This window comes from Halichoerus grypus, chromosome 7 (genome assembly GCF_964656455.1).
Source record: "Halichoerus grypus chromosome 7, mHalGry1.hap1.1, whole genome shotgun sequence".
In the NCBI taxonomy this organism is placed as follows: Eukaryota; Metazoa; Chordata; class Mammalia; order Carnivora; family Phocidae; genus Halichoerus; species Halichoerus grypus.
Genome location: NC_135718.1, coordinates 18,131,373 through 18,156,383, shown reverse-complemented (window position 1 = coordinate 18,156,383; position 25,011 = coordinate 18,131,373).

Here is a 25,011-nt window from a genome sequence, read left to right as displayed (position 1 = left end):
CAGTTGTCACCACAGCTGTGGTCTCAGGCACTCTTAAATATACTAAATGTTAGTGAGCTCCCCCCGCACCTTCCATCACTGGCGGCCTCACTCCAGGGAAGAAGGTGCGGCAAAGGGGAAGGCAGAAGGCCAAGGCAAGGCTCCTCATCCTGAGGTTTGCGGGAGGCATCTTGTAGCACAGGAAATCAAGGACCCACTGGGCCGGGTGACGGAAGGCTTAGAAGACATGCAAAGAGGTAGTCTCGCTTTGAGAAGCTTAGACATTAAAAAAGAAAGAAAGTGATATTTTATGCTCATCTCGATGACTTTGTGTGGTATTTATCAGTGAACTCAACCCTGGAGTTGACTGTTTTTTTAATCAAAAATCACCGGTTAGGATGTGACTATCAATGAAATCAAATCGCCAGCCAAGCTTACCATAGAACAGATGGGAAATTGGGGGCAGGAATACCGTGTGTGACCCCCCCGCATGACGAGCAAGCTCATGGCTGTAGCTCAGTGTTGCATGTGGAATGAAAGGTGCGCATCTGAATCCATCAAGAGCCCATGAGTTCCCCCACCCCCCACCCCTGCTTCCAGTGAGGACCCTCCCTTACTCCCAGGCCATGCAGTTTGGATGGGCCTGGTCTAAACCCCCCACCTGAAGGAAGCCCAGAATCCAGGACTGGCTCCTGAGACTAAAGTCAGAATGGTAGCTTGGACCGATGAGAAAGAGAAGACTTTTCATTCTAAGGACTTGAAGCGAGGCATGCTTGGGGCCATCCTGCAGAGAACCTGCCTGTGGGAGTGGCCAGTAAAGTACGGTCAAAAGATAAACAGAGCACTGTTGATATCCTTTGAGCTTCTTGACACTCTGTGCCGTAAATGAACTGCCTCCAGAATTTTCCATTAGGTTAGTGACCTTCTGCTACATACACACACACACTCACTCTTACTTTCTGCTTTGTTTTGTGTTTTGCTTAAAGTAGTTTAAATTGAGTTTCTGTTATTTGCAAACAAAAGTCCCAATGGGCACATGACTTAGAATTTTTTTTCCGCAATCACCATCCTATTCACGTGGACCCCTTTTAGCACGGGGGCTACTATCTGAACACATCTGTTTGTGCCTTGACCACACTCTCCTTATGTACGGATAAGGCAAATCAAATCACTTTCAGGTTCCACTAAACATGCCAACTGTCTTCCCCACTGACTTGCCCTTAATGAGGGATGCCTCTTTCCTCTCTCCTGTAACAATTTGTAACCCGTCCCACGATAGCACAGGACCCCCTCGACTCACCATCCTGCTCCTTTAACACAGTCTACTCAATATCTTCACCACCAGACAATAGCTTGACCCACTGATCAGAGTTTGGCGGCATCTCATAAGGCATTCCCAGCTCACGGGGCTCTCTGCAGGTACACTCGCCTCCGGGTCTACTTCTCCTTGCTTTTCTCTATTTCCAATCCACATCTAAATTAAAGGGTTTTTAACTACGCTAGCAATGTGCTCATTAGCAGAAGCAAAACCAATCTAAATGATGCCTTTGCTTTGCCCCTACTTGCTAATCTTTAGGGAGTAAAGCCAGGCATAGTGGAAATCCTCCCAGCACCTTCCAACCCAAAGCTCCTATTATCCCATGGGGCTTGCTGATGGCGTTTGTAAAAATTCACAAAGAACTCTGTCTAAAACCTCCCGGGGCGGGGTGGCGGGGGGTCTGTGAGCCCCACTCTGCATCCTCTGGCCCTCAGCTTCACCCCCACCTCACCCACCGCTCCTCTGCACTCCCGGGCACTCCAAAACTTTCCAAACAGGCAGGAACATGGACAAAGGAAGCTCCTGGCCACACACCCTGGGTGGGACTTCATGCCTATGCCGCTCCCCGGGGAGCAAAACACCGCCAGGCTGAGGTATCCTGGTCGTCCAGCTGGGACGCTTAGCTCAAAAAGTATCTCTTAACACTTATTAAAATTTGCTCAAAAAGCATCCCCTAATGCTTAATGCTTATTATAATTTGTTTTCACCTAAAATCGTATTTCCCTGGCATTTGGGCAGGACTGGTATTTTTCAGAAAATGGGGAGATACATGCGTACATATGGAGCACGGTGGTTTACAATGCCATCTCAAGAGTCAGACTGTCCATGTTTAAATCCCAGGTCAACCATTTGGACACATGATTTAATGCACACTTTTCTCGTTTGTTTAATAGGGATAATAACAGAAGCCATGTCGTAAGGTTGCTGGGAAGATCAAAAATGATCATCTATGCAAAGCACTCAGCACAGGGCTCCACGTAAAGCCAGCGTTCTATAAACATTCGATATTGGGATGCTGACTTTCCAACATGACAGAGCAGCCTGGATCCTCCCGCTCATGATGCCCAGGTGGCCTCTCAAGAGCTGCGGGGAAGTCGGCGGACCTCTCTGCCCCACGAGGGTGTGAGTTGGGTGCTGCTATGGTGGGCCCGCCACCCACCCTCAAGGAGGGCCCCAGAGGAGACGTGCCTCTCTCTCAGGCTATTGCCAGGATCAAAGGACACCCCACCACATGGGGGGCAGGCTTCATGTAGAGGCATCCTTGCCTCAGTGGTGATGTGACCCCTGTCTCCTAACAACTGTTCGTGTTTATCAGAGTATGTGACCACAGGTGCCCACCGGAAGCAGTGTCTTCAGCAGCCGTTGTCAGCCAGGGGCCATTTTCCTCCAGGAGACCTGGATTGTGTCTGGAGATGCTTTTGATTGTGCGAAGTGGGAGTTGGGGGTACAGGCCTGGAATGCTACTTACCATCCCACAGTGCACAGAACAGCCCCCTACAAAGAATCACCCACACATGAATGCACACATACACAAACACACATACACACACATGCACACAAGAATACTCACACATACCTGATAGACACACACAGAGACATGCACACAGAGAAACACACACATACACGTGCACATACGTACATCTATGCACACAGAGACACACATAGACACACTCGCACACATATACACAACATGCACACTGACGCAAATACACCCACACACGCCCACTCATGCAGACTTGGCAACAACAGCACACAGACAGGGCCGGACACCTACTTTTTTCCTCCTCCAGCCTATTTGCTCAAGGAGCTTTCAGAAATGGTATCTCTAAAGCCACCCAGAGCTTGCTGGAAATAGAGATCACAGTCCCCACCCTCGAGGGATTTTTAAATCTCAGAAGAGGGACGAAGAGCCTCCACAGGGAGGGCATACGCCTACCCATATCCCTCTGGACAAAGCCATGTGGATCAAAGTCAGATACAATGTTCTTGGGTCAGGCATGTGTGTGAGGGGGACGGAGGACCACGCTCTGTTTCTGCTCATCCCTCCCTGCCTCGAGCAGCCTTCCTGACCCCATCTGGACTTCAGGCGAGTCTTGGAGCTTCGAGCCCCGGGCGCAGGCTGGAGACACTGACGTGCTATAAATCCCAGGGCCTCAAGAATGCCCACATCCTCTGCCCTCCCCTCCTTCCTTCCTTGCATGCCATGCCTAGAGCTAGGATTACCCTGCTGTCATCCCCAGGGAAGGGAACCTTTGGACTGAAATTTGTTCTCCCTAACAAGAAGAAAGCATATTTCGCTACATGCGAGCACTCTGCAAAAATGGGATAGATCAGTAGGAAGAACTTTCCTTCCACTCGAGGGACCATGGCTCCCCCAGGTTGACTACGCGCCCAGGAAGTCATATGGTGGTTCACACAATGCTAGAGCACCTAGGAGAACCATGGGCCTTTGTGCAAATTCTGTGGCTGCCACTCAATAGCTATAAAAACTCATGCACATTATTGAAGTTCATTGAAGTAGATGCCTCCTTTCTTGGCTTCTTGGTTTGCCTGTGCAGCACCGCTTTCTTCTTCTCCAGGTAATGGAACCATGATTTTCCTTCAGGCTGATGGTAGTGAACTACTCCATTCCTGGCTCCAGAGGTGGGCACGTAGCCCAGGAGGTCAGGAGCACAGACCACCCCTTCAGCCACAGCAACCGAATCAGCATGGCCCATGACCCTGGTTACACCCAAGACACTCAATCCTGGGATTCCGAGTTGGAACCTCTGAGAAGGAAAAGCTCCCTTTTTTTTTTTTTTTTTTTAACTAATTTGAAACTGAGAAGGCACATACCTAAAGCTGCTGGGGCCGCTGCACCAAGAAAGCCCACCAACGTGGCAGAAAGCACAACCAAGAGAATAAGTGAGTCCTGATGACATCATGAAGACCCTAGATCCAGCTGTGTCTGAAGCCTTAGAGTTTCTACTGACATAAATAAACTCCTCTCTATCTGCCTACCCCAACTGGACCTGGATTCTTAACATTCACCACCACAAGTCCCCAGTAATACACTCTCCAAGCCTCTGTTTCTTCCTGTGGTAGTGGAAATGATACCAGTTTTTAGTCTCGTTGGTCGTGGTGAGGTTTAACCAAGATCCAGCGGCAAGTATAACGAGGTCACCTTTAACGCCAGTTTCTCGCAAGGGAAGAAACTCAACTGGATTTGATGAGAGCTTGTGGCAGGACTGAGCACGCTCCCCCACACTCCCTGTGCTCCCAGCCCTCTCACCTCTAAGTGAGGCTATATGACCAGTCCTGGCCGGTGGGCTGCTCTGACAGACGAGAGCTGGTGTTTGACCCTCCCCCTCTTATCTCCTGCCACCGTGACCAAGGAGCTTTATGAAGAGCTGATGGTGCCACGAGATCAAAGCAGCCAGAATCGCTGAGTTACTGCCTGAAGAGCAGCTTTCCTGGAGAGTTGCTAGACCCACCTCTGCCGTGTCAAGTCCCTGAGATTCAGGGAGTATTGGTCAGCAGAGCAGAGCCTATCCTATAGTGACGAATAGGGATGTCTTCTGAAGAAAGACTTCCACAGCCGGGCAGATGAATGGAGTGAGCATTTGAGCCTGCACGAGGGGAACCCATCCAAGAAGGTGGACGCTCCACCCCCAAGACAAACCACACATGTCCTACTTTTGCCCAGGGGCTGTCTTTTCTGAATTTCTATGGCATGTCTTCGGAGGGGCCTTCCCCGACAGCGCTACTGAAAGCAAGTCCCCTCCGTATTGTCCCTCACAGCTTCGTCTGCTTGTTTTCTCCTCCTCCTCTCCCTCCCCCATACCCTCTTCTTCCTCTTCTTCTCCCTCAACAAAACACTCACTGGTTGTTTCCTCTGTGTTGGGTAGAACCCTAAGTTCTCTGCACGGATTGTCTCATTTAATCCAGCAACCACCCTCTGTGTCATTCAAGAATCTGAGTTCACACAATAGAAAGCAAGGTGATTTAAGCAGAAAATACATTTACTCAAAGGGTATGGAGTAGCTCACAAGAGCACTGGGAGACCTGGAACCAAGCAACACTGGATGGCCAGTATCCCAGCCCAGGGCAAACTCCGGTCAGGGCCCGGCTAGCAACCACGGCCACCGCGGCAGAACATGGGTCACCGTTGTCACCATCACCCCCAGACCTGGGTACACTCACTCTAGTTAGTCAACTCCAGCTGTTCTTGCGTCTTTGAGGCACAACCTTGTTCAAGTCAAAGTCTTAGCCTGAAGCACCCAATTTTCCAGGCTAAGGCCCAGGTCGACCGCAGGCTGCCACACCAGTTTCCATGAACAGCTACTGCTTCCAGTGCAGCAGAGACTGGGCAGCGGAGAGTGGACATGGGCCGCCCCAGTGAGATGCACCACAGATCGTTCCCAGAACACAAAAAGGAGCGTTACATGCTGTCTGGCTCTAAAAGTAACCAATTGCCCACACTCCTTAGAGCAGACAGAATATTCGAGTCACAATTTTTAAAAACACCAATACCAATGCCACCCCCACTAAAAAAAAAAAATGTTGAACAAATACTTAAAGACTATCCATTTGAAGAGGGGCAAATTATTAGCCTGATGAGGGCACCCAGGCTTTCCAGTCTCATTCTGCTGATGGGGATGGGGAGAGAAGTTTCCCAGATGACTGCCTGCAACCTTAGCTTCTCACGAACTCGTAGTTTTGGGGTTTTTTTTTTTTTTAAGATTTTATTTATTTATTTGAGAGAGAGAGAACATGAGGGGGGGGAGGGCCAGAGGGAGAAGCAGACTCCCTGCTGAGCAGGGAGCCCGATGTGGGACTCGATCCCGGGACTCCAGGATCATGACCTGAGCCAAAGGCAGTCACTTAACCAACTGAGCCACCCAGGCGCCCATGAATTTGTAGCTTCTGATAGCAGAGTCAGGCCTCCAAGCCTTCCAAGTCTTTGCCATGCAGAGTGTGGTCCTGAAACCAACAGCACTTCTCAGCTGGGAGCTTGTTAGACTCCAGGTTCCACCACAGCCCTACTGAATCTGAATCTGCATTTTAGCAAAATCACCTATGATTCAGGTCCGCATGAAAGTTTAAGATGTCCTAGTCTTGCTTCCTGATTCTCAACCTCACCCACACAATGAAATCACATGGGCAGTTTCTACAAAGGACTGAGGTCTCATCCCACTCCCAGAGACTCTGTTGTAAATGTTCTGAGGTGTGGTCTGAGCACCGAAATTTTGAGATAACTCTAATGAAAAGCCAAGGTCAAGAACTACTTAGAAAGACATGAGTCATCCCACCCAGAGCATCCTTGGAATGAAAAATTATTCTCATGAAAACTGTGTCCACCCAGGGTCATTTCCCAACATTTCCCTCCTAAAGGGTCCCAGAGCATTATCACTCACCAAAGTTGATTCCCGGAGAAGCAATTTTAAAAACCAAAGGGCACTGATTGGTCACTGCCGATCTGAGCTGCTTACTCTAGATCTTGGTGGTGTTTTTCCCTACAAGTGTTGAAGCTCAAGAAAGCAGTTTTCCCCCAGGGGTCATCCAGTCTAAGCCTCTCATGTTACAGATGAGGAAGCCGAGCCACAGAGAGAGGAACTGAGTTTTCAAGCACAACCGAGGACTTGAACTCCAACTTTCCGATTTCAAGGGCAGTCCCTTCCCACTCACCGTCCCCCCCCCCCCCCCCCGGCCAATCACACACCGCCTCTCCAGTGAAGGGTGCTCATGAGGAATGGATGTTCGATGAGTGCCTGGTCAAAAGTTCATCCCCAAAATGTTGATTATTCACAATGAGGCTGACAGCTTTGAAGCCAGTCCAGTGCCTGTGGCATCCCCGAAAGCCAGTTTCTCCGCGTGTTCTCATCTAATTACGGATAGGTACAGTAATTGGAAACAGGCGCTCTCCGATGGGCAGAGTTGCAGGAAATGGAGCTCTCTAATACAATTCTGCCTGGGAAGAGTCTGCTCCCACCGTCACGTGCAGCGGGGACTCTCTCGCAAGGCCTGTCCTGGGAGGGGGAAAGTGGGCACATTCCAGGAGGAGTGGGGAAAACAGACAAAATCACCGAGGTCTGGGAGAGTGACGGTCCCACAAGGAAAGTGAGCCCCTGGCCCCTGTGCTGTGGGAACTCTGCGGTGCCAATGTCCCAGGGGCCGATCCTGAGTCACGGGTGGTGTAAGCCCTGCACGGGTGTGGTTGGTTGTGGCTGGTTGTGGTCTTCCAGTTATCCTTACTGGTAGGTACTAGGTATTCAGTGCCAGGTACTGACCTAAGTACTCTGTTCACATGACTCCATTTTATCCCTGTATCTATTCCATGAGGTAGGTACCCTCCTTTGACAGGGGAAGAAAATGAGATTTAAAGGGCTTTGAGTCACTTGCCCGGAGTCCCACCGATCGGGGTGGAGCCAGGATCAAGGTCCAAGTTCATCTGCGCCCAGAGCTCTGGCATCCACTCTGCTCCGCTCTCCATCCCGTCTCCTCAATCCTCATCAGGACCAGCCCGAGGCTTCCAGAGGGAAGTGAGCAGAAGCACCAGGCTCCCCCGAAGCCGAGGCTGGTCAGCGGAGAGTGGACATGGGCGGGAAGGAAACGGCATTCACACAGCAAACAGATGCACCCTCAAATGATCCGGGAGTGCCAGCACCGTGCATTCGGCTGACCCAGGAGCTGCCAACCCGGGCATCTGCTGCAGTGTGTGCTCGCTGCAACCGGACCGTGCGACCACCAGCACCGTGGGCGCCATCTGGCCTTCCAGGGCCAGAGATTCCACCACCGCGTGCAGCTGAGTGTAAGATGATCAGGCCTCCAGTGGATACCACTTAACAAGTTCATGGCTCAGTGGCTCCCGAGATGGATTACTCAAAGCCCCTTGCCCGGGAGCCAGATTTTCCGCAAAGCCGGCTGCAGGTGGCTTCTCGTGGTTGCGATCAGCCTTGTTAACGCCACCTGATCTGCACATCATCGTTTTCCCATCTGCTGCCTACCAGCTGGGCCGCTGGTGGCTGGGGGATTGATTTTTCAATCTCTCTCCCCTTCTCCCTCTCTGCATTTTTATTCCAAGCCAAACTTCTCATGGATTTACAACCCCATTTGTCATTTCATCCCCATTTTCAAGCCCAACCTCAAATTTGTATCAGCCAGGGGTGAAACTGCTCTTTTATGTCTGATTAGGGCGGTGGGATGACACCAGCTAATGCAGGCCCACCCTCCTTTTGCTGTGAAGTTGCACGAAAGTTTCAGGAAGGCCCATGGAATGCTGCGGTGGGGGGAGGGGAGAAGGGTGTTGATGTCATCGGCCCTTGCAGGTCATCACTACTCTCATGCCCATTCCTGCCCCTGAGGCCCCTGTTGGTCTCATGACCCTTCTGAAATAATCTGCTACTTTTTCATTTTAGGTTGGGGATAAACTGAGGCAATCAGGGAGCTCTTTATCAAGACTCATTAGGATGCCATTTTCCCCTGAGGTCCTGCTCCGTCTGTGGAAGACAGACATCCGGCAAGGATGCTCAGCCTGGGGAGCAGGAAGCCAAGCCCTCGTGGGGTCTCTCCATATCCACTCCTTCCCTGCATCCCCTCCAAGTTCCCTCCCTGCCTGCCACCCTGAGAGTCTTTTTCTGGTCAGAGACAGGGATGGGAAGAAGGTCTTAATCTCAAGTGTCTGGTTTCCTCTGATATGAGGCCTTTCTGGGCTTTCGAAATTCAAAAACCAGGAAGAGAGAGTTTTCCCTTCTCCTTTCTCACAGGGAGGCCTATGGAGAAAGACAGGACTCCCACTGATGGATGGAAGGAAGAGACAAGAAGGAAAAAGAAATAACAATCAGGTAATATTTTTTAAATATGATCCTATCAATCCTGGGATTGAGTCCCAGTTGGGCTCCCTGCTCAGCGGGGAGTCTGCTTCTCCGTCTGTCTCCCTCTGCCTCTCCTCCCCGCTAGTGCTCTCTCCCTCTCAAATAAATAAAATCTTAAAAAAAAAAAAAAAAGAATATGAGATATGGGAGAAAATCCACACTCCCTTTAATCCAGTGGGTCTGGCTATGAGTCAAAATAACCTGGTCACACACGGGGAAACTGACGCTAACAGAGCCCCAGGAAATTAAATAGTAATCTGTACTCTTGAGAAACCATTTTCCAGACGAAGACACTATGGCCCAGAGAAAGCAGGGTCTCATAGTTAGCTATAATTTATAATCTACCGACTTCCAAAGAAACTGAGGCCATTCATAACAAGTTCATGGCACCAAGACCAGAACATGATCCTGGGCTCAGCTTCCTTCTTCCAGAAACCAGCCCATTGTCTATCCTCCATCCTGTTTGCTCCTGGCAAGGGAAATGTTTTATCCATTTTTTTACCCTTTGTAAACAATTCATTCCCAAAGTTTATCCAGGAGGTCAATCGGGTTGGGAGAGAAGTAGAAGAGTCTGTGCTCAGGTGTGACTTGTGAGTAAGAGTGACTATTAATACACACTCAACACTCATCTGTCCCACCCAGGGGGCATGTATGTGTGTTTAGAGCAAATAGGCTCAACATAATTCAAAAATACTAATCTGACCAGTCATTAACTACCTGATTAATCCTTAAAAATATTGGATAACGTCTTAATTCTTTTTTGTTTTGGTCAAATAATAATTGAATGCCTCGTGTATGCCCATCCCCATGCTCAGACTGGGCATACAGCTGTCACCTCTCTCATATAATGCCCTTACGCTCAGGGAAGTCCCACTTTTATGGGAAGATAGGCCAAAATGAAAGGGAACATGAAATTATATAAATTGATTCTTGTATGTGAAAAATGACAATAAAAAAGCAAACAAAAGACTGAGCTGGAACAGGAGTCAACAAGTTGTTTTTTTGGTTTTTTTTGTTTTGTTTTTTTCTAAAAAGGGCCAGATGGTATTTTCTGCCTTGTGGACCACACAGCCTGTGTCTCAACCTCTTGGCTCTGCCCCTATGACCCCAAGGTGACGGAACAGGTGTGGCTGTGTTCCAATAAAGCCTCATTTATGAAAGCCCACGCAGCTTGGTGACCCCTGCGCATGATGCCGTGGGGGGTGGGGAGGTAGAGGGCGCATCCCTAAGAGGGTAACACGTAAGCTAAGGCTGGAAGGGTAAGGAGCAAGAGGAGAGAGCCCCCCAGCAGAGGGCACCCAGGGCTGGGGCAGGCTGTGAGCCGAGCGGGCAGTGCTGGTGGGGTGTTAAAGGGGCTGTCAGCACCGGTGGCAGGGGGCGGGGGTTCGCTGCACGGGCAGACCCTCCCTGTGGGCCGTCCGAGGAGTCAGAATCTTACTCCAAGTGCCGCAGAAAGCCACGGACAGCTTTAAGCAGAGAGTTCCCATGATTTGAGTGTGTTGCATCTTACGAGCATCACCTCGGGTACAGTCTCTGGGGGGAATCAGGAGCTACAGGCGAGACCAGGGCGGCAGCAGGGCCCCGGGGAAAGGGGACAGGGGCCCCTCGGGATCTGGGTGGCAGGGGTGGGCTGTGCTGAGGCGGTGACCATGGCAATGGAGAGCAGAGCGGTGCTGGAGACACCCTGTAGACGTCAAGCCCACGGCTCTTGCAGCTGGATGGCTTGTGCCAGGGAGCAAAGGAGAAAGTCAAGAATGATGAAGAGGGTTCTGACCTGAGCAGCGGGGTGCGTCTGGGCTCCCAGGCCGTCCTAGCCCTGAGAGGCCACGTGTCATCAGTGAGGAAGTCGACGATGCTGCAGGGGATGGGGCGGATCACAGGAAGGGTCATCTGAGCTGCAGGTTCTCAAGCCATCCCTGGTTGTTCCTTGCATCCATCCGCCTTCATGAGGCACCACTGCGTGCCCAGCACAAAGCCCCGTTGGCAGTCTCATGAGAAATCAGGACAGGTGAGGGCGGTCGCAGGCCGCCTCGGTGCGGGCCACACTCGGCCCCCCTCCACCTTCCATCTGGCGCAGGTTCCCTGACATCAAGGAATCGAAGGCCAGCGAAGGCGGAGGCAGGGGCGCCTGAAGGACAGCTCTGACCTCTCAGCATTGGCTCCATCCTGAAAACTAGGAAGTTTTCAGAAGCTTAACTTTTAAATAAAACAGAACTGTCACCTTTATTATCCTTCAGTAAAAGCTGGGCCAGATCAAGTGATTTAAATGCCAGCCTCCCAGCGAGCCCGGGGGTGGGGGTGGGGGTGGGGGATGTTATCTGCTTGGTTTTGACTGTTTTCCTGAGGTAAGGCCTCAGGGGAGTCGGAAGAGTCCAAGGACACCTGGATTCCAGCCCTGCCCTGCCCGAGGGAGGATGCCATGTCTGACCCGGAGCAAGTCACGGCCTCGGCAGGCCCATCTGCAAACTTGGACTTGGCACAGCTGCTCCCAGAGGCTCTGGCGTCTTGCCGGTGCCATAAATCTCCTCTGTCGGGTGATGTCATTCACCACAGCCGCTGCCCCAAAGGGTCTGTGGCTCGTGTAAATCAGGATCACTTGCCCTCTGTCTGGGACCCATACATCACAGCACAGAGAGCCCGAAAGGCCCTTCTTGCTCAGACGCAGGGCACGCCTCCCGGGCGAGCAGAGCCGAGGAACCCAGCTCCTAGTGGCAAGCACGTGGCACCCCAAGGTCACAGGGATGCAGAGCTGACTGGCCCTGACCCACCTACATCAACATGTCCTACCCGGGGACCGTGGATTCGGTCATTTCTGACCTCCCCTCCTCCCCACGCCTCCCTGATTGACCCTCTGCCCAGCCTCATCCCATGAAACATTTTCACATGTGTATGTGGGATTTATTTGCTCGGCAAATATTGACAAAGCACCTACAGGGCACCAGTCTGAAGAGCTAGGGATACAGGACAAAAAGTCACGCATGCCTGTTGAGCTGGTAAGGGGACGAAGTCACACCCTGTTTAAAATTAGAACTTGGAATAAGTGCCACGAAGGAAGTTACAACGGAACATGAGAGAGACTGACAGGTCCCTAACGCTGATTAGCCCCGGCTCAGGGGGGCCACTCTGAGAACCGGCATTTGAAGGGAAGCCTGTGGGACGATCGGGAGGACGGGTGGAACAGGGGGCGTGGCCAGAGCACGGCGCGGCGGCAGGACATGATGGGCCACCTTATTCTCTGTACAATTTCGGATGTCATTTATTAAGGGTTTGTATCACTTTCTGGGGCTGCCATCACAAAGTACTGCCAACTGAGTGGCTTAAAACAACTCACATTTATTCTCTCACAGTTCTGGAGGGTACGATCCAACCTCGACGTGTTGGCAGGGCCATGCTCCCTCTGAAGGCTCTAGGGAAGAATCCTTCCATGCTTCCTCCCTAGCTCAGGGCCATGCTCCCTCTGAAGGCTCTAGGGAAGAATCCTTCCGTGCTTTCTCCTAGCTTCTAGGGGTTGCCAGCCATCCTGGGCCTTCCTCAACTTCTATGCATCACTCCAATCTGCCTGTCTTCGCGTGGCCTTCTCTGTGTCCTCTCTTCTTATAAGGACACCAGTCACTGGGCTTAAGGCCCACCTTCATCCAGTAGGACCTCATTTTAATCACACATGCAAAGAATCTACTTCCGAATAAGGTCACATTCTGAGGTCCCGGGTAGACAGGAGTTTTGGGAAAACTAGTCCACCCACCACAGTATTTCTAGGCAGGGGATGGGTAGGACAGGCTTTATGTTTCAAAACTATGACTGGCTGCTGTGTGAGGGCTGGATTAGGGTCAGAAGGAAGGTAAGTAAGGGATGGAGGTGGGGGCTGGGCTGGAGGAGATGGAGACAAGGGGACAAATCCTAAATCTGTGTTGGAGGTTGAGTTGACACCGTTGGCCATGGATGGGAAGTGAGGGACAAAGGAGAAGGATCAAGAATGCCTTCCCATTGTCTGGCCATGGAACCAGACACACCGTGAGGGTATGAAATGACACTGTCTTCCCTGCAGGTATTTCCTCCCCAAACCCCATGTGTTGGTGGATGGCTCTCAGAGCACACAGGTCCGCCGCCAGGACAGGAATCCTAAAAGGCGAGCTCGAGGCCTCTTTCTCCACTTGCACTGTCACCTCCACACTCCGTCTCTGGCTTGCGTGGGGCTTCCCACCCCGCAGGGGAGGCAGAGAGCAGACCCATGCTCCCTGACCTTCCCCCAGCCCTCCTCGGGTTTCCAGGGCACTCTGGGCATTCGTTGGGGTGACTACTGTCACTTCGGGCCCCAGGACCTTCGGGGACAGAACCAGAGGTTCACATCCAACTTCTCAGCTTTGGCATTGAGCTGGCACAGAATTATGGGAGGGAGCGGGAGGAGAAGGCTGGATCCTCAATACCCTAAGTCAAAAGATGAGCAACGGAAGGAGGCAGCAGGAGGAAACTCATGTGCAGACATCACAAAGAATTGTGTCCCCGCTGAAGAAGGCTTTTTTGTGGCAGCATCCCGGGGACTGACTTCGACAAAGGGGATACTTTTATGGTTTCCTGGCCTTCTCTTTGTTTGGCAAGTAGCCTCGAAGGAGTTTTGCAACCTTGAGAGGAGCCTGTGAACAGTGGAAAGCAGTGGCTGCTGGGAACGGGCCAAAGGGGGAAGAAAGTAGCCCACAGGCATATGCACATGTGTGTGCACACACGGGCAAACACACACACACACGTTGCTCAGCAGGCTGCCTTTTGATTTTGTGCTTAAGAATGCCAGAGATACAAAAATTGCACCTGGATGGGATCCAGCCTCCAGATCCAAGTTCCAGACTTCAGACTACAGGAAATATAGGGGACAGAGGAACAGGTTATCCAGGACCCTGAGGATGCCAACAGCAGGTGTGGGAAACCACAGAACAATGCACGAGCTGTCTTAACAAATACATTGCAAGGTGGGGGGGGGGGAGGAGAGAGGAAAAAATACAGCTCAAAAGAAACTTAAAAGACCTAACTGCTTGCAACGTGTGGCTCTTGCTGGGATCCTGACTTGAACAAACCAACTGTTAAAAAAAAAAAAATTATTGAGGCAATTGAACATTGAACACCAACTAGAACAACTGCTGTTTTTAGGTGTGATAATGCTATTGTGATTATGTTTTTTTAAAGTTTCATTATCCCTTAGAGCTGCCTGCTGAAATATTTATGGATAAAATGATCCGATGTCAGGGATTTGCTTTGAAATAATCCGGAGGTGGGGGAGGCGGGGAGGAAACAGACACAGCAGAATTGGCCTGAAGTCGGCAATTGCTGAAGCCGGCTGAGGCAAGCGTGGGGCTTTGTTACACTCTTCTCTCCAGGAATTTTTTAAAAAAGGAAAGCAAGAGGCCTCTGGCCAGTAGACTCCCAGCCCCGCCACTGACCAGTTGGGGGCCTCTGGCCACTCCCGGCTCCCCCCCCCCCCCCAGAGCCAGTCACCTCGGGGTATGGATTCCTGCTACCAGGGACTAGAAAGCTCCAACATGTCAGGGACTTCTGCTACTTATTTGTCCCTTTGTTAGTGTTTACTCTCTGTTTCTCCTGGGACATTCTCAGTGGGGTGTCACATTACTGGATTCTCTTCCGTCAGAGCTCAACTACTTTTCACTTCCTCTAAGAAGTCTTGCTTGCTACCCAACTCAGCCAAGGTAAGTCCCTCCTCTGAGCCACCCTGACACCCTGCCTGGGTTTGTCACATTGTGTACCCATCATCCTTATGTGGTAATAGCCTGTCAACTTGTCTGCATCGCCCAGCAGACCCCAAGCTGTCCTCAGCGCCTAGCATGCAGTAAGCATGCAGTGGAGATTATTTGACCAAGTGGATAAATATTTTGAAGAAAGAACTCTGAAGATCTAGAGGCAGAAATCTGCCTCCTGAGCCTTGCTTGGTCTCTGCTTTGCTGTGTGGCCCTGGACAAGAATCTAAACCTCTCTGAGACTCTCCTCCAAAAAAGTCACACTTACTGTCACATTGCAATGCAGAATGATTAGAAATCTGGCCGTGGCCCACCGCCTCCTGGTTTCTAGCGAACCTGCATAGATAACGGACCTCCTCCATCCATCCTGGCCTTCAGAAGCATGGCTGCCATCTCCTACCCACTGGCCTTCCCTTCATTAGACTCCCTCGTGTTCCACAGACTCTGTAGGAGTCCTCGGCCTCTGGACAATGTCCATCCATCGCTAAGGCTCTCTTGATGATGACAATCATCCACCAATGACATTTAAAATCAAATATAGTAACATTTCAGACAAGCCCTATACACAGTGAGGATATTTATCTTCAGACCCGAGAAATGGCTGCTGGAGGTTAGCACAGAAGCAGGGTCCTCCAGCTGTCAGGGTAGAAGCTGTATCCCCTGGGAGAAGAAAATGCAGCCTGCCCGGCCTGCCCGCAGCCCACATTGTCAGGCCGGGGATCCAAGAATTTTATGCAGCCCCACCCCCAGGTTGGCCACGTTCAGAGACGCTGGCTGCAAGAGCCACACCAGTCGAAACATGACACCTGTGCCCACAGATGTCAAGACCTCCGTGGGCCCTGTGGGGCACAGAGGTCCCAGCAGCCCAGGATGGTGGCTCTCCCTGCGTCCTCCAGAGAGCCTGGCCCCATGGTTAAAGGCCAGGGCAGAATAAGGAAAACATCCCCCCCACCCTTGGTTCCCCCGCCCAGAGCAGCCTGGAGGAAACGGCTTTGGAAGTGGGAAGCAGAGCCAGCTTCATGGGTTGGTTCTCGAACAGTGTCAAGCCGGGGTGGCCACCGGGCCAAACCCTCTCATGGTAGAGAGACCTAGAGAAACCTTCCTCCCTGCCTCTCTGAATCCTCCTCCGTGCTTCTAAGAGCGGCTCACTGCCCTCCGCTCCCTCCTCCTCCTCCCCTTCCTCCAGGTCTGTGGTCCCGCCTCCCTCTCCCCCTCCCTGCTGGGCCCTCCTCCCTCACTCAGGGTCCCCAGTACACACCCCCCACCCCCGACCCCCGCCCCGCGGCTTCTGAGCCTCCCCCGGCAGGACGGGCTGAGCTCCGGCCACACCACCTTCCCGCCCACTCATTGCGGGCCAAGGCCTTGTCACCACCCCAGCCAGCAGCGCGCGGGGAGGCGACCCCAGGAGACTAGCGGGTCTAGCGCATCCGATGAGCTCCTACTGAGTGCAGCCCCCAGCTCGGCCTGAAGCCCGGAGAGGGACAGACGGGCCAAAGACGGATGCTCCCCCAGGAAAGTCACCCTGTAGGGAGGGGGCTGGAGGCACCCACAGGATCCTGGACGGGCCGACCCGACCACACACACTGGGGCCAACTCAGGGAGCCCTTCTAATGTTCACCACCGGGGTGGGGGGCTCTGGCCAGGGGTCCCCACTCTAGGGCTCACATGGCCAATAGTGGGGCCAGAGGGGTCGGCGAGAGGCCCAAGGAAGCAGCGGCCACGTGTGAGCACCTGAGCGGTGGAGCGGGTGCAGGGGATGCCAGACAGCAGTTCCAGGCACTACAGTATGTCCATCCTGAGGTCCCGGAGACACCCCAAACCTCGCCCACTATCAGCGGCCCTTCCAGCCAAGCCCGGCGCCTGAAGGGTGCTGGCGCCCTCTAGCGGCGGAAGTGCAGACGGTCCTCCTCGACCGCGCCGCGGTCTCCGGCTTCTGGAGCTTCGTCCCTGCGGGCGGGGAGGATGGCTCACGTTCCCAGAGGGGCAGGGCCGGAGCAAAACTGTGCAGCGCGGGACACTAGCCTTCCGGCTTCCCGTCCCTCCCTAGGCCCCTCCTCAGCGTTTGCCATCTTCCCGCAGATCCAGGCGCAAAGTGACACATCCTCCCTCCCACCCCCAGCTTGCTTTGTGGATCTCAGCTTTAGTGAGGTGCGAAATTGACACTGTAAACAAGACCGAACAGGGCAGCCTTCGGAAGGCAGTTTACAGCCAGTAGAATCTTTGTTAGGATTGAAGTTCGGATCTGATTCAGGCGTCCGGGATGTGTTTCTGGGTGTGTGGGAGGCACCCACTGTCCCCTTCTGCAAGACCATCTGGACCACGGAACTCCTAAAGCACTCCACTTTCCAGAGGTTTAGAAGCAGGCAGGCGGGACCACCAAAGGGAGAATACGAGGGATCTAGAGCTCGCTGCTTAAGCAATAGCAGTGAGGGCCAAGTGGGCTTAGAGCCCCGTGGGCACGGAGCAAAGGGGAAAAGAGCCCGCCCAGCCTGGCCCCTCACTGTCTCCATGCATAGCAAGCATTCCTCACACAGCCAGGGGCAGGCAGCAGAGCAGACCCTGCCCCAGCCCCGTTGGCAGCATCAAATCCTGATGCTTGTTTTGCCCAAGGGAGTCCACCCCAGGAAATGCTTTCTGGGACTCAACAATTAATCAAGCACAGTTCCTGCCCTCTGGAAGTTCTGAGTCTATGAATCAAATGTCAAATCGACTGTCCAGGTCACTCTGCCCCTCCTGCGCCCAACCCGGGAGCTGGCTGCTCCATCGTGTCACCCTTGGCTTCTCAGAGGACACACGGCCTCAGAACCCCTCCGCCCCAGCCCAAGCCATTGGCGTTGGTATTCAACTTGACACGAGACCCCATCCCTTTGTGATAGGGAAGAGTTGCCTGTCAATCTCTAGAGCATATCCCAGTGGGCCCACTCTCCCAGTTCCTCCCACCGTGTCCCGGACACCATCATCTTCTGTGCATCGTGCTTTCCTTTCTTCCCCTTCCCCCCAGGCCGCGGCACACCAAACAGCAACAGTGCCCTTTAAAGGGCTTGAGCCTTGATTTCCCTTCGGTGACCTCCTACCTTGTGCTCTGGTGCTGGGTTCCAGCCTTCTCCCAGCTTCTCTACAGCTAGTACCTTCCTGTCCTAGTCCCAGGGCCCCACTCGTGCTGCCCCCTAGGCAGAAGCAGCCCACTCCTGAGCCGCCTTGCAAAGCTGGCTCTTTGTCAGCCTTAAGGCTCTCAGCTTAACCGTCAACTTGCTCAGAGAAGACTCCCCCAGTCCACATCCCAGTTATGCTCTCTCGCAGCACCCCAGCACCCCTTTAGCTTCATTCATCCTCGTCTGTGCTTCATTTACACTCGTGTTCACTCCTCTGAGGCCGAGCTCAGCACCTGGCACGCAAGCTCCACGAGGGCCGGGACGTCAGTGTTGTTCACCACTGCTCAGCACCTTGCTGCACACAGTAGGGGCTCAGTGGAATGGATGAAGGCGTCCTGTGCCATAGGAGAGACGCAACGAGCGTTCAGAAGAAGGGACAATCACTTCCAGGTGACCCAGGGGGGAAAAGAGAAGATTTGAACGTGCAGAGGTGGTGACAAGGCTGCAGAGGAGGGCGTGTCTAAGGAAGGCTCTCGAGTGGTTGGGCTTGACTACAGTGAGCAGTGAGGGCAAGGAGGGGGGATGTGGTCTTGGAGGGCTCTGGGAGGAGCAGAAAGGCTCATGGAAGACGGACAGCAAGGCAGAGGGGACAGAGGCCAGGGGGACCGAAGAGCGTGACAGAGTGGCCAGAGGCTGAACTAACACAGGGGATGGGCCGAGACACAGCCACAGACATAAGCCCAAGGCAGAGGTGACAGGGCTCCCTGGGGCCTCACCCATTGGCATCCTTGTTCCACTGGGACAGCAGACAGGGGACCTAGGGCCGTAGGAACCGCACCCACTGCTGCCCTTTCTATCCCACCCCTCCCCACTGCGGTCTCTTCCCTTCCCTTTCCTCCCCTTGGAGGATCCATCCTGAGGTCTCAACTGTGGCCGCGGCTGCTGAGGAGCAGAAGGAGCTTCTCAAAGCACCCCGCCCTCCTCCGGGAAGCGCACCTTCTAGTCCTGCGGTCTGGGCGGGTCCAGGAGCCCTCGGTGGGGCGCTAGCACCACCTAGTGGACGGAGCCGGTGTGGCCACACCCTGCCTCCCCGTGCAGGTGGAACCAGACTGGGGCCAACTGCCGTCGGAGGCTTCACGACCTCAGCTAGGGAAGCACAAAGCACTGTTCCTGACCATGCTGCCCTGTCATGTGGCTGGCAGAGCTTTTACCAGAGTGTTCCGGAGGTCTCCGGCTGAGGGAGAGCGGGCAGATGGAAGTAGAAAAAGCAGAGGGTCCTGGGGAAAGTTTGAGTCATCTGAAAGGGACAGAGCCTTGACAGAGCTAACATTTATAAAGTATTTCCTATGTGCCAGGCTTGGCGCTAAATGCTTCCCGAACATTCCTTATTTCCTTGTATCCCCTGTGGGTGGAGGTGGGTAATCAAGAAACAGCTGGGAGGTCCCCGGGCTGGTCAGGAGGGAGCTGGGACTGGAAGCCAGGGAGCCTGGGCAGATTCTAGGCACTGACAGAATCACAAAGCTATGGACACATCAGCAGCAGTCAAGTCAGGAAGACAGTTAACCCAGAAGCCCCAAGACTCCTGCGTGGGACCCTACCTGTTCAAAACTATGTTGGCGGTTCAGGGCTCTGTACCTGAAGAAAGTCGTGAACACGGAGTCACCCATAACTTCCTGGTCATGGCCTGCTTTTCCTCATCCAGGCTTGGGATTCGCCCATCTGTCACACTCAACTCCAGCCCTCACATCCCCTCCTGAAACATCTCTCTGTCCCGGGGTGGGCGGGTGTGAGTCCTGAGGCAGGACTGGGAGGCCTGTGGGTCCTGGGAGGTGGGCTTCAAGTCATAGGGGTGACCATAAGGCCCCACTTCTGGTGCGTCCCCGGGCTCTCTCTCCCACTACCCTCACCCCTAACCCACTCCTGAATGTGGTGACTGTGGGGACTTACCAAACCCAGATCATGAAATTCAAGCACTCAGGAAGAAGCTCAAGGTCAAGGCAGCCCCGGGGCTTGGTGGACAGAGCAAAGGTTCCCGCGCTAGGCTGGTCATGCTTCCTTTAAGAAGCTTGAGGCTTTTCCCCAGGACTTTCTGCCTCCACTTCTTCATCTGTAAAATGGGGAGTGGCTGGCGTGCCTGGAAAGCTGTTAGCTCAGCGACCAGCAATTAGTTCGTGCTCAATATATACCATTTTACTCTCCCCTAAAAAAAAAATACATTTCCCATCTGCACACTCAGATGGCTTTCTTTTTTGTCATTTTAAGTAAAGACATGCATTTAGAGACATTGCTCAGTATTTGAGGGAAAAAATTAAAAACTGCAAGCAAGTGCAGTGATTCAGTGACCTCTAACCCTTGGCCTCAGGGCCGGGGAGCAATCAGGTGGGGGCGGGGGAGGGGACAGTAACAAACTAAAAGCCACAGGCCTCATCTGAACCCATTGTTCCAGGTGGAATGCAGACCCACTGTTGCCAGATCTTCTAGGAATCTTAACAAAAGTTAGAATTTTAGAATTTAGAAATCTTTTTGACAGCTTGCACATTGACTCCATTTGTTTGGCATTTCAAAGTTACGGAAGGAGGCAGGTCTTTGGGCTGACTGAAGCCCACAGGTGACCCATGAGCATGGGTCCTGCACATGCGCAACTTAATAGTTCTGTGAAATTTAATTATCGAGTGAGATTCTGCAAGGATTCCTGTTCCCACCGCCTGATTCTCACCCTGCCTTCCAGACCCAGCTGAAGACTGACTCTGCCATGTGCCCTCCCCCCCAAGTCATCCCCCCCCCCCCCCCCCCCCCCGCATCTCCCACAGCAGGTTCTGTATTTGCCTCCAGGTAACTTTTCTTGGGAAAAGTCCGTGTCTCCTAGGAGACAGGGAGCTGCTCACTTTACACTTTGTATCTTATTCTCCCGCCTATTAAACCCTGTCAGTGTTGGCAACTGATAACAATAACACTCCCCGAACATTTACCACCTGAATGCTGATCTCTCCAAGCACCATGTTGATCTTTCCCACTGACAACCAGCAAAAGAGGCAGGGCAATGTTTATAGATCATTCCTCATCACCATCTTTGAACATGGATCGCAAACTGGGAATTAGATAAGTCAGGTTCTTTCCCTCTCTCTTTAATTGTTCTGCTAGCTGGCATGACAGTGCATTGGTGAGTCCAACTTAGCAGCCTCTGGAAACACTCTTAACATCGCTTTGCAGCTCAGCAGCTAGCCAACGAGTAGTCGTGATGGCTGTCTTAGTTTGGGTTCCCCTAAAAGCAGCTCCTGAAACAAGAATTTGTCTACAAGTCATGTATGTGTGAGCTGGCGCCAGGAAGCACCGGTAAGGGACAGGCAAAGGGAGACACAGAAGAGGGAAAGCCAAGAAAAAAGTATAATGAGTGAGTCACTGCCATGGTCGGTGGAGCTTAATCTCACTGGGGGTCCTCTGAATTGTTCCAATGAGAGGCAAAAAAGCCATCTATTTATCTTCTGGTTCCCACCCCTCCTTGGTGGAGGGTCACTCTTGGGATGTTAACACTCCAGCACTTCTGGCTTGCTCTCTGGGCCCCTCATGTTTCCCAGCCAGAGACTGCCCTCAGCAGGGAGATCCAGGCAGACAAGGGGTGCCGGAACATTCTTGAGTGACCCCCAGGTGGCCAAGAGGGTATAGACAGAGTCCTACAGAATCTCCTGCAAGAACTCTGCTTCCAGAAGACCCAGTTCCATGGCACTGGGAGAATGAATTATACTTGCAAAGCATAGCCCACTGGCCCATCTCGGTTCCCCATGATAGGCATGGGGCTCTGACTCGCTGCTGTAATTTACAAATGGGAGAAATCAAGTGTTTGCCCAGATGGATAGAAACAGTTACTGACTCTAGTTTGCGGACTTGCTGAACTTTATATCACTAAAGACCTTGCCAGGGGGTTACTTTACGCGTAGCCAAGCATCTCATCCCTTCAAATTATTCTGTAATTCTTATTTATTTATTTTTATTTTTTTAAAAGATTTTATTTATTTATTTGACAGAGAGCCACACTGAGAGAGGGAACACAAGCAGGGGGAGTGGGAGAGGGAGAAGCAGGCTTCCCGCGGAGCAGGGAGCCCGACGCGGGGCTCGATCCCAGGACCCCGGGATCATGACCCGAGCTGAAGGCAGACACCCAACGACTGAGCCATCCAGGTGCCCCTATTCTGTAATTTTTAAAGCTGATTTCTTCACATCTTTTCAGGGAATTTGTCTGGTTCCTGGTGCGTCTTTTTGCGCTTGAGGGTCATCTCTGCTACAGAAACCTATGTCTGCAGAAATCCGATGTCTGTCCCATTCTGGCCCCTTCCAGTGTCGTGAGATCTGAATGCCCTTTCTGACAAGTACTCTTTCAACTTGTACATTTCACGTTAATTTATGTAAAACTGTCTCCTGGGCACTGGCAAGATTTTATTGTTAATAAAATTGAATTAAAACAGCAACCATGGACACAGCATTTACGCTGATGCCCCCGGTACAATGGATTAGAGAGCACAATGAGTTTTCATTGGGAATGATCTCAATGGAAGGTTGTTGCCAATAAAAATTAAGTTTCGTCCTGATCAAAAACAATGGCTGTGTTCCACTGCCCATCTGAGACATTCTTTCCAAATTAATTTGCCTGCTTTGTGCCTCCAGTGAGCGGGAACTTCAGTGGGGAAAAGTTAATGAGGCTGGAAGGCTCCTACAAAGCAGATTCTGTAAAACTTCAGAATCCAGAGATAGAAGCTAACTTTCCGTTAAAAAAATGACTTGCTGTTTTGAGCCTTAGAGCATTACGTAGCTCTGACCCTGTGGATACCATTACCGTGCCAGGAGTGCAGATTTAGAAGTGATTTATTCGGTGCTTTGTAGGGGAGGGGAGCTCTCCTGACCCCAGATGGAGGGGCCAGGACCGCAGGCTGCCCTGGGGGACGACAGAGTGGAACCTCACCTCTTCCCTCCACAAGAGAGACAGTGACTTGTCCAACCCAGTGAACACAGTGGAAGACTTCGGCGTGAGCTCAACCAAAGCCTGCCTGCCACTCAAAACACCTCCCAAATAAATGCCACCTGCAGATTCCGGGTCAATGTTATCCGTTCTCTCTTCCAGACGTGAACCCACCAGGGAGGCTGAGTGCCTTCACTGAGCGCTTATAAAACACAATGCTGAGGATCACAGCCCGCTGGCAACATGACCTTGCCTCAGTTTCCTCTGAGGGTCTTGAGGACCACCACCAAGTGACCAGCATGGTGCTTGACACACAGGATACTAAAAATACTATCATATGATCCTTCACAAACTGGCCCTTGTACACTAAGGGCAAAGAGACACCAAAGAAAGAGGCAGACCACTCCAGATGGGTAGGTGGCAGCCGTAAACAAGCAAGGGAAGTTACTTATGAGGCTTGTCCTGGGCGGTGGCAAGACAAGTAGATCTCCACCCCGGAACCTTAAAAGTTCACTGAGAGACCTTCACCAGGTTCCGTCACAGAAGCCCTCCAGATGATCTGAACAACTCCTTCCTCTCTCAGCACTACCTCCTTGAAATGGCTGCTAGGGCCGAAATAGTAGGCGAAATGTACAGGGGAGAGGTGAGGCGCCTCCCATTGCCCTGGTCAAGCCTGTGGGAGGTCACGTTCTCTGGATAACCTCCTCCCACACCTATGGCAATCACTGCTGAGTTCTGGCTCTGCACCATGACGGATACACGATAAATGGCAGCCAGTTTTAGCCATCTTCAACCTCGGAGGCTCTCCTCCTGCTCAACTCTGTGCAAGCAAAGGGACCATGGCAGGCAAATGGGGGTCTAGGTATAGGATCAGCCCACCAATAAAGAACCCAAAAGGAAGCAAGGGGAAAGGTTATCTACATCTGCTCTTGCCTTATGTAGGCATGTCACTTCTACGAAGTTCTCTATCTTGGCTATTTAGTTAAGGACTTTAAAAGGTATTCGAGGGGGTCTCTGTATGGATTCTTTTCTTTCTAATCTTCAACTGTCCTGCAATGGGAAGGTGGCAAGACGTTTTCCCAGAAAGCTAGAAATTGAGCTTGTGCACTTATTCTCATCACTCCCTGCCAGAAGCTTTGGTCCTAGTACCAAGGCCACTGACAGGTGCAACCCTGGCTTGTTTTGACATACCCTTTCCTCGATGTGGGCATAGCAATGAGCCCGACATCAAAGGCTGACTCAGATGCCCACCACCTGCGTGGTTAAACATTACCCAGTGGTCCTCATCAAAGCTTTGCTTTGAGACCTCATCCCTGCTTAACTCAGATGAGCAAGGTCAACCTTCTTCCAACAACGGATTGCCCTCTGGCTCCTGGAAGGGGCATCTAGAACTGTGCTTTCATAGCCGCTGTCTCCCAGGCCAGAAGGCACGAACTGGCTGCTGACAAGACAGAAAGGGCCCAGCAAGCCAGTGTACATCATCACATCGTTTGTTGCACTGACACATGAAAATTGGGTTCCTTCTTATAAAAATAGATTTCAGACAAAATTGATTTTTTTAACTCAGAGACTCCAGCAACCATACCAGGACCATCTGATAAGTGGTGGGAGGCAAGGAAGAGCTGGAGAAGGTGGAGTTCTGATGGAGACAGAAGACCAGAGGGCCAAGGAAGCTAGAAGGGCAGAAGCAGCATCTCACTGAGAGGCCAGGCTGCGGTATGGACATCGCAGGGGCTGTGGACAACAACCAGGAAAACGCCTTCGTATCTGCTGAGGGACATAGGAATTTCACTAGATGTGTGTGTAGAGAAGACAGACTGCCAGTTGTTAAAAAACGGAATAAACAGGACTAAAATGAGTGGGCAGAACGGAACATTAAGAGATTAGCCTTCAAAATGAACATCCACTTAGAGTGAGTGGTTGTAAAAAATGGAATTTTGTATGATAAAGGGAAGGTCACATTTGGCCGCAGCAAGAGAGTTGCTAATGCAAAGAAAGAAATGAATGCACCAGAGGGCAAGGACATAGTCCTGGCAACAATCTTCCAGAGCAAACCAGAGGGGGGAAAGTGCAAAGT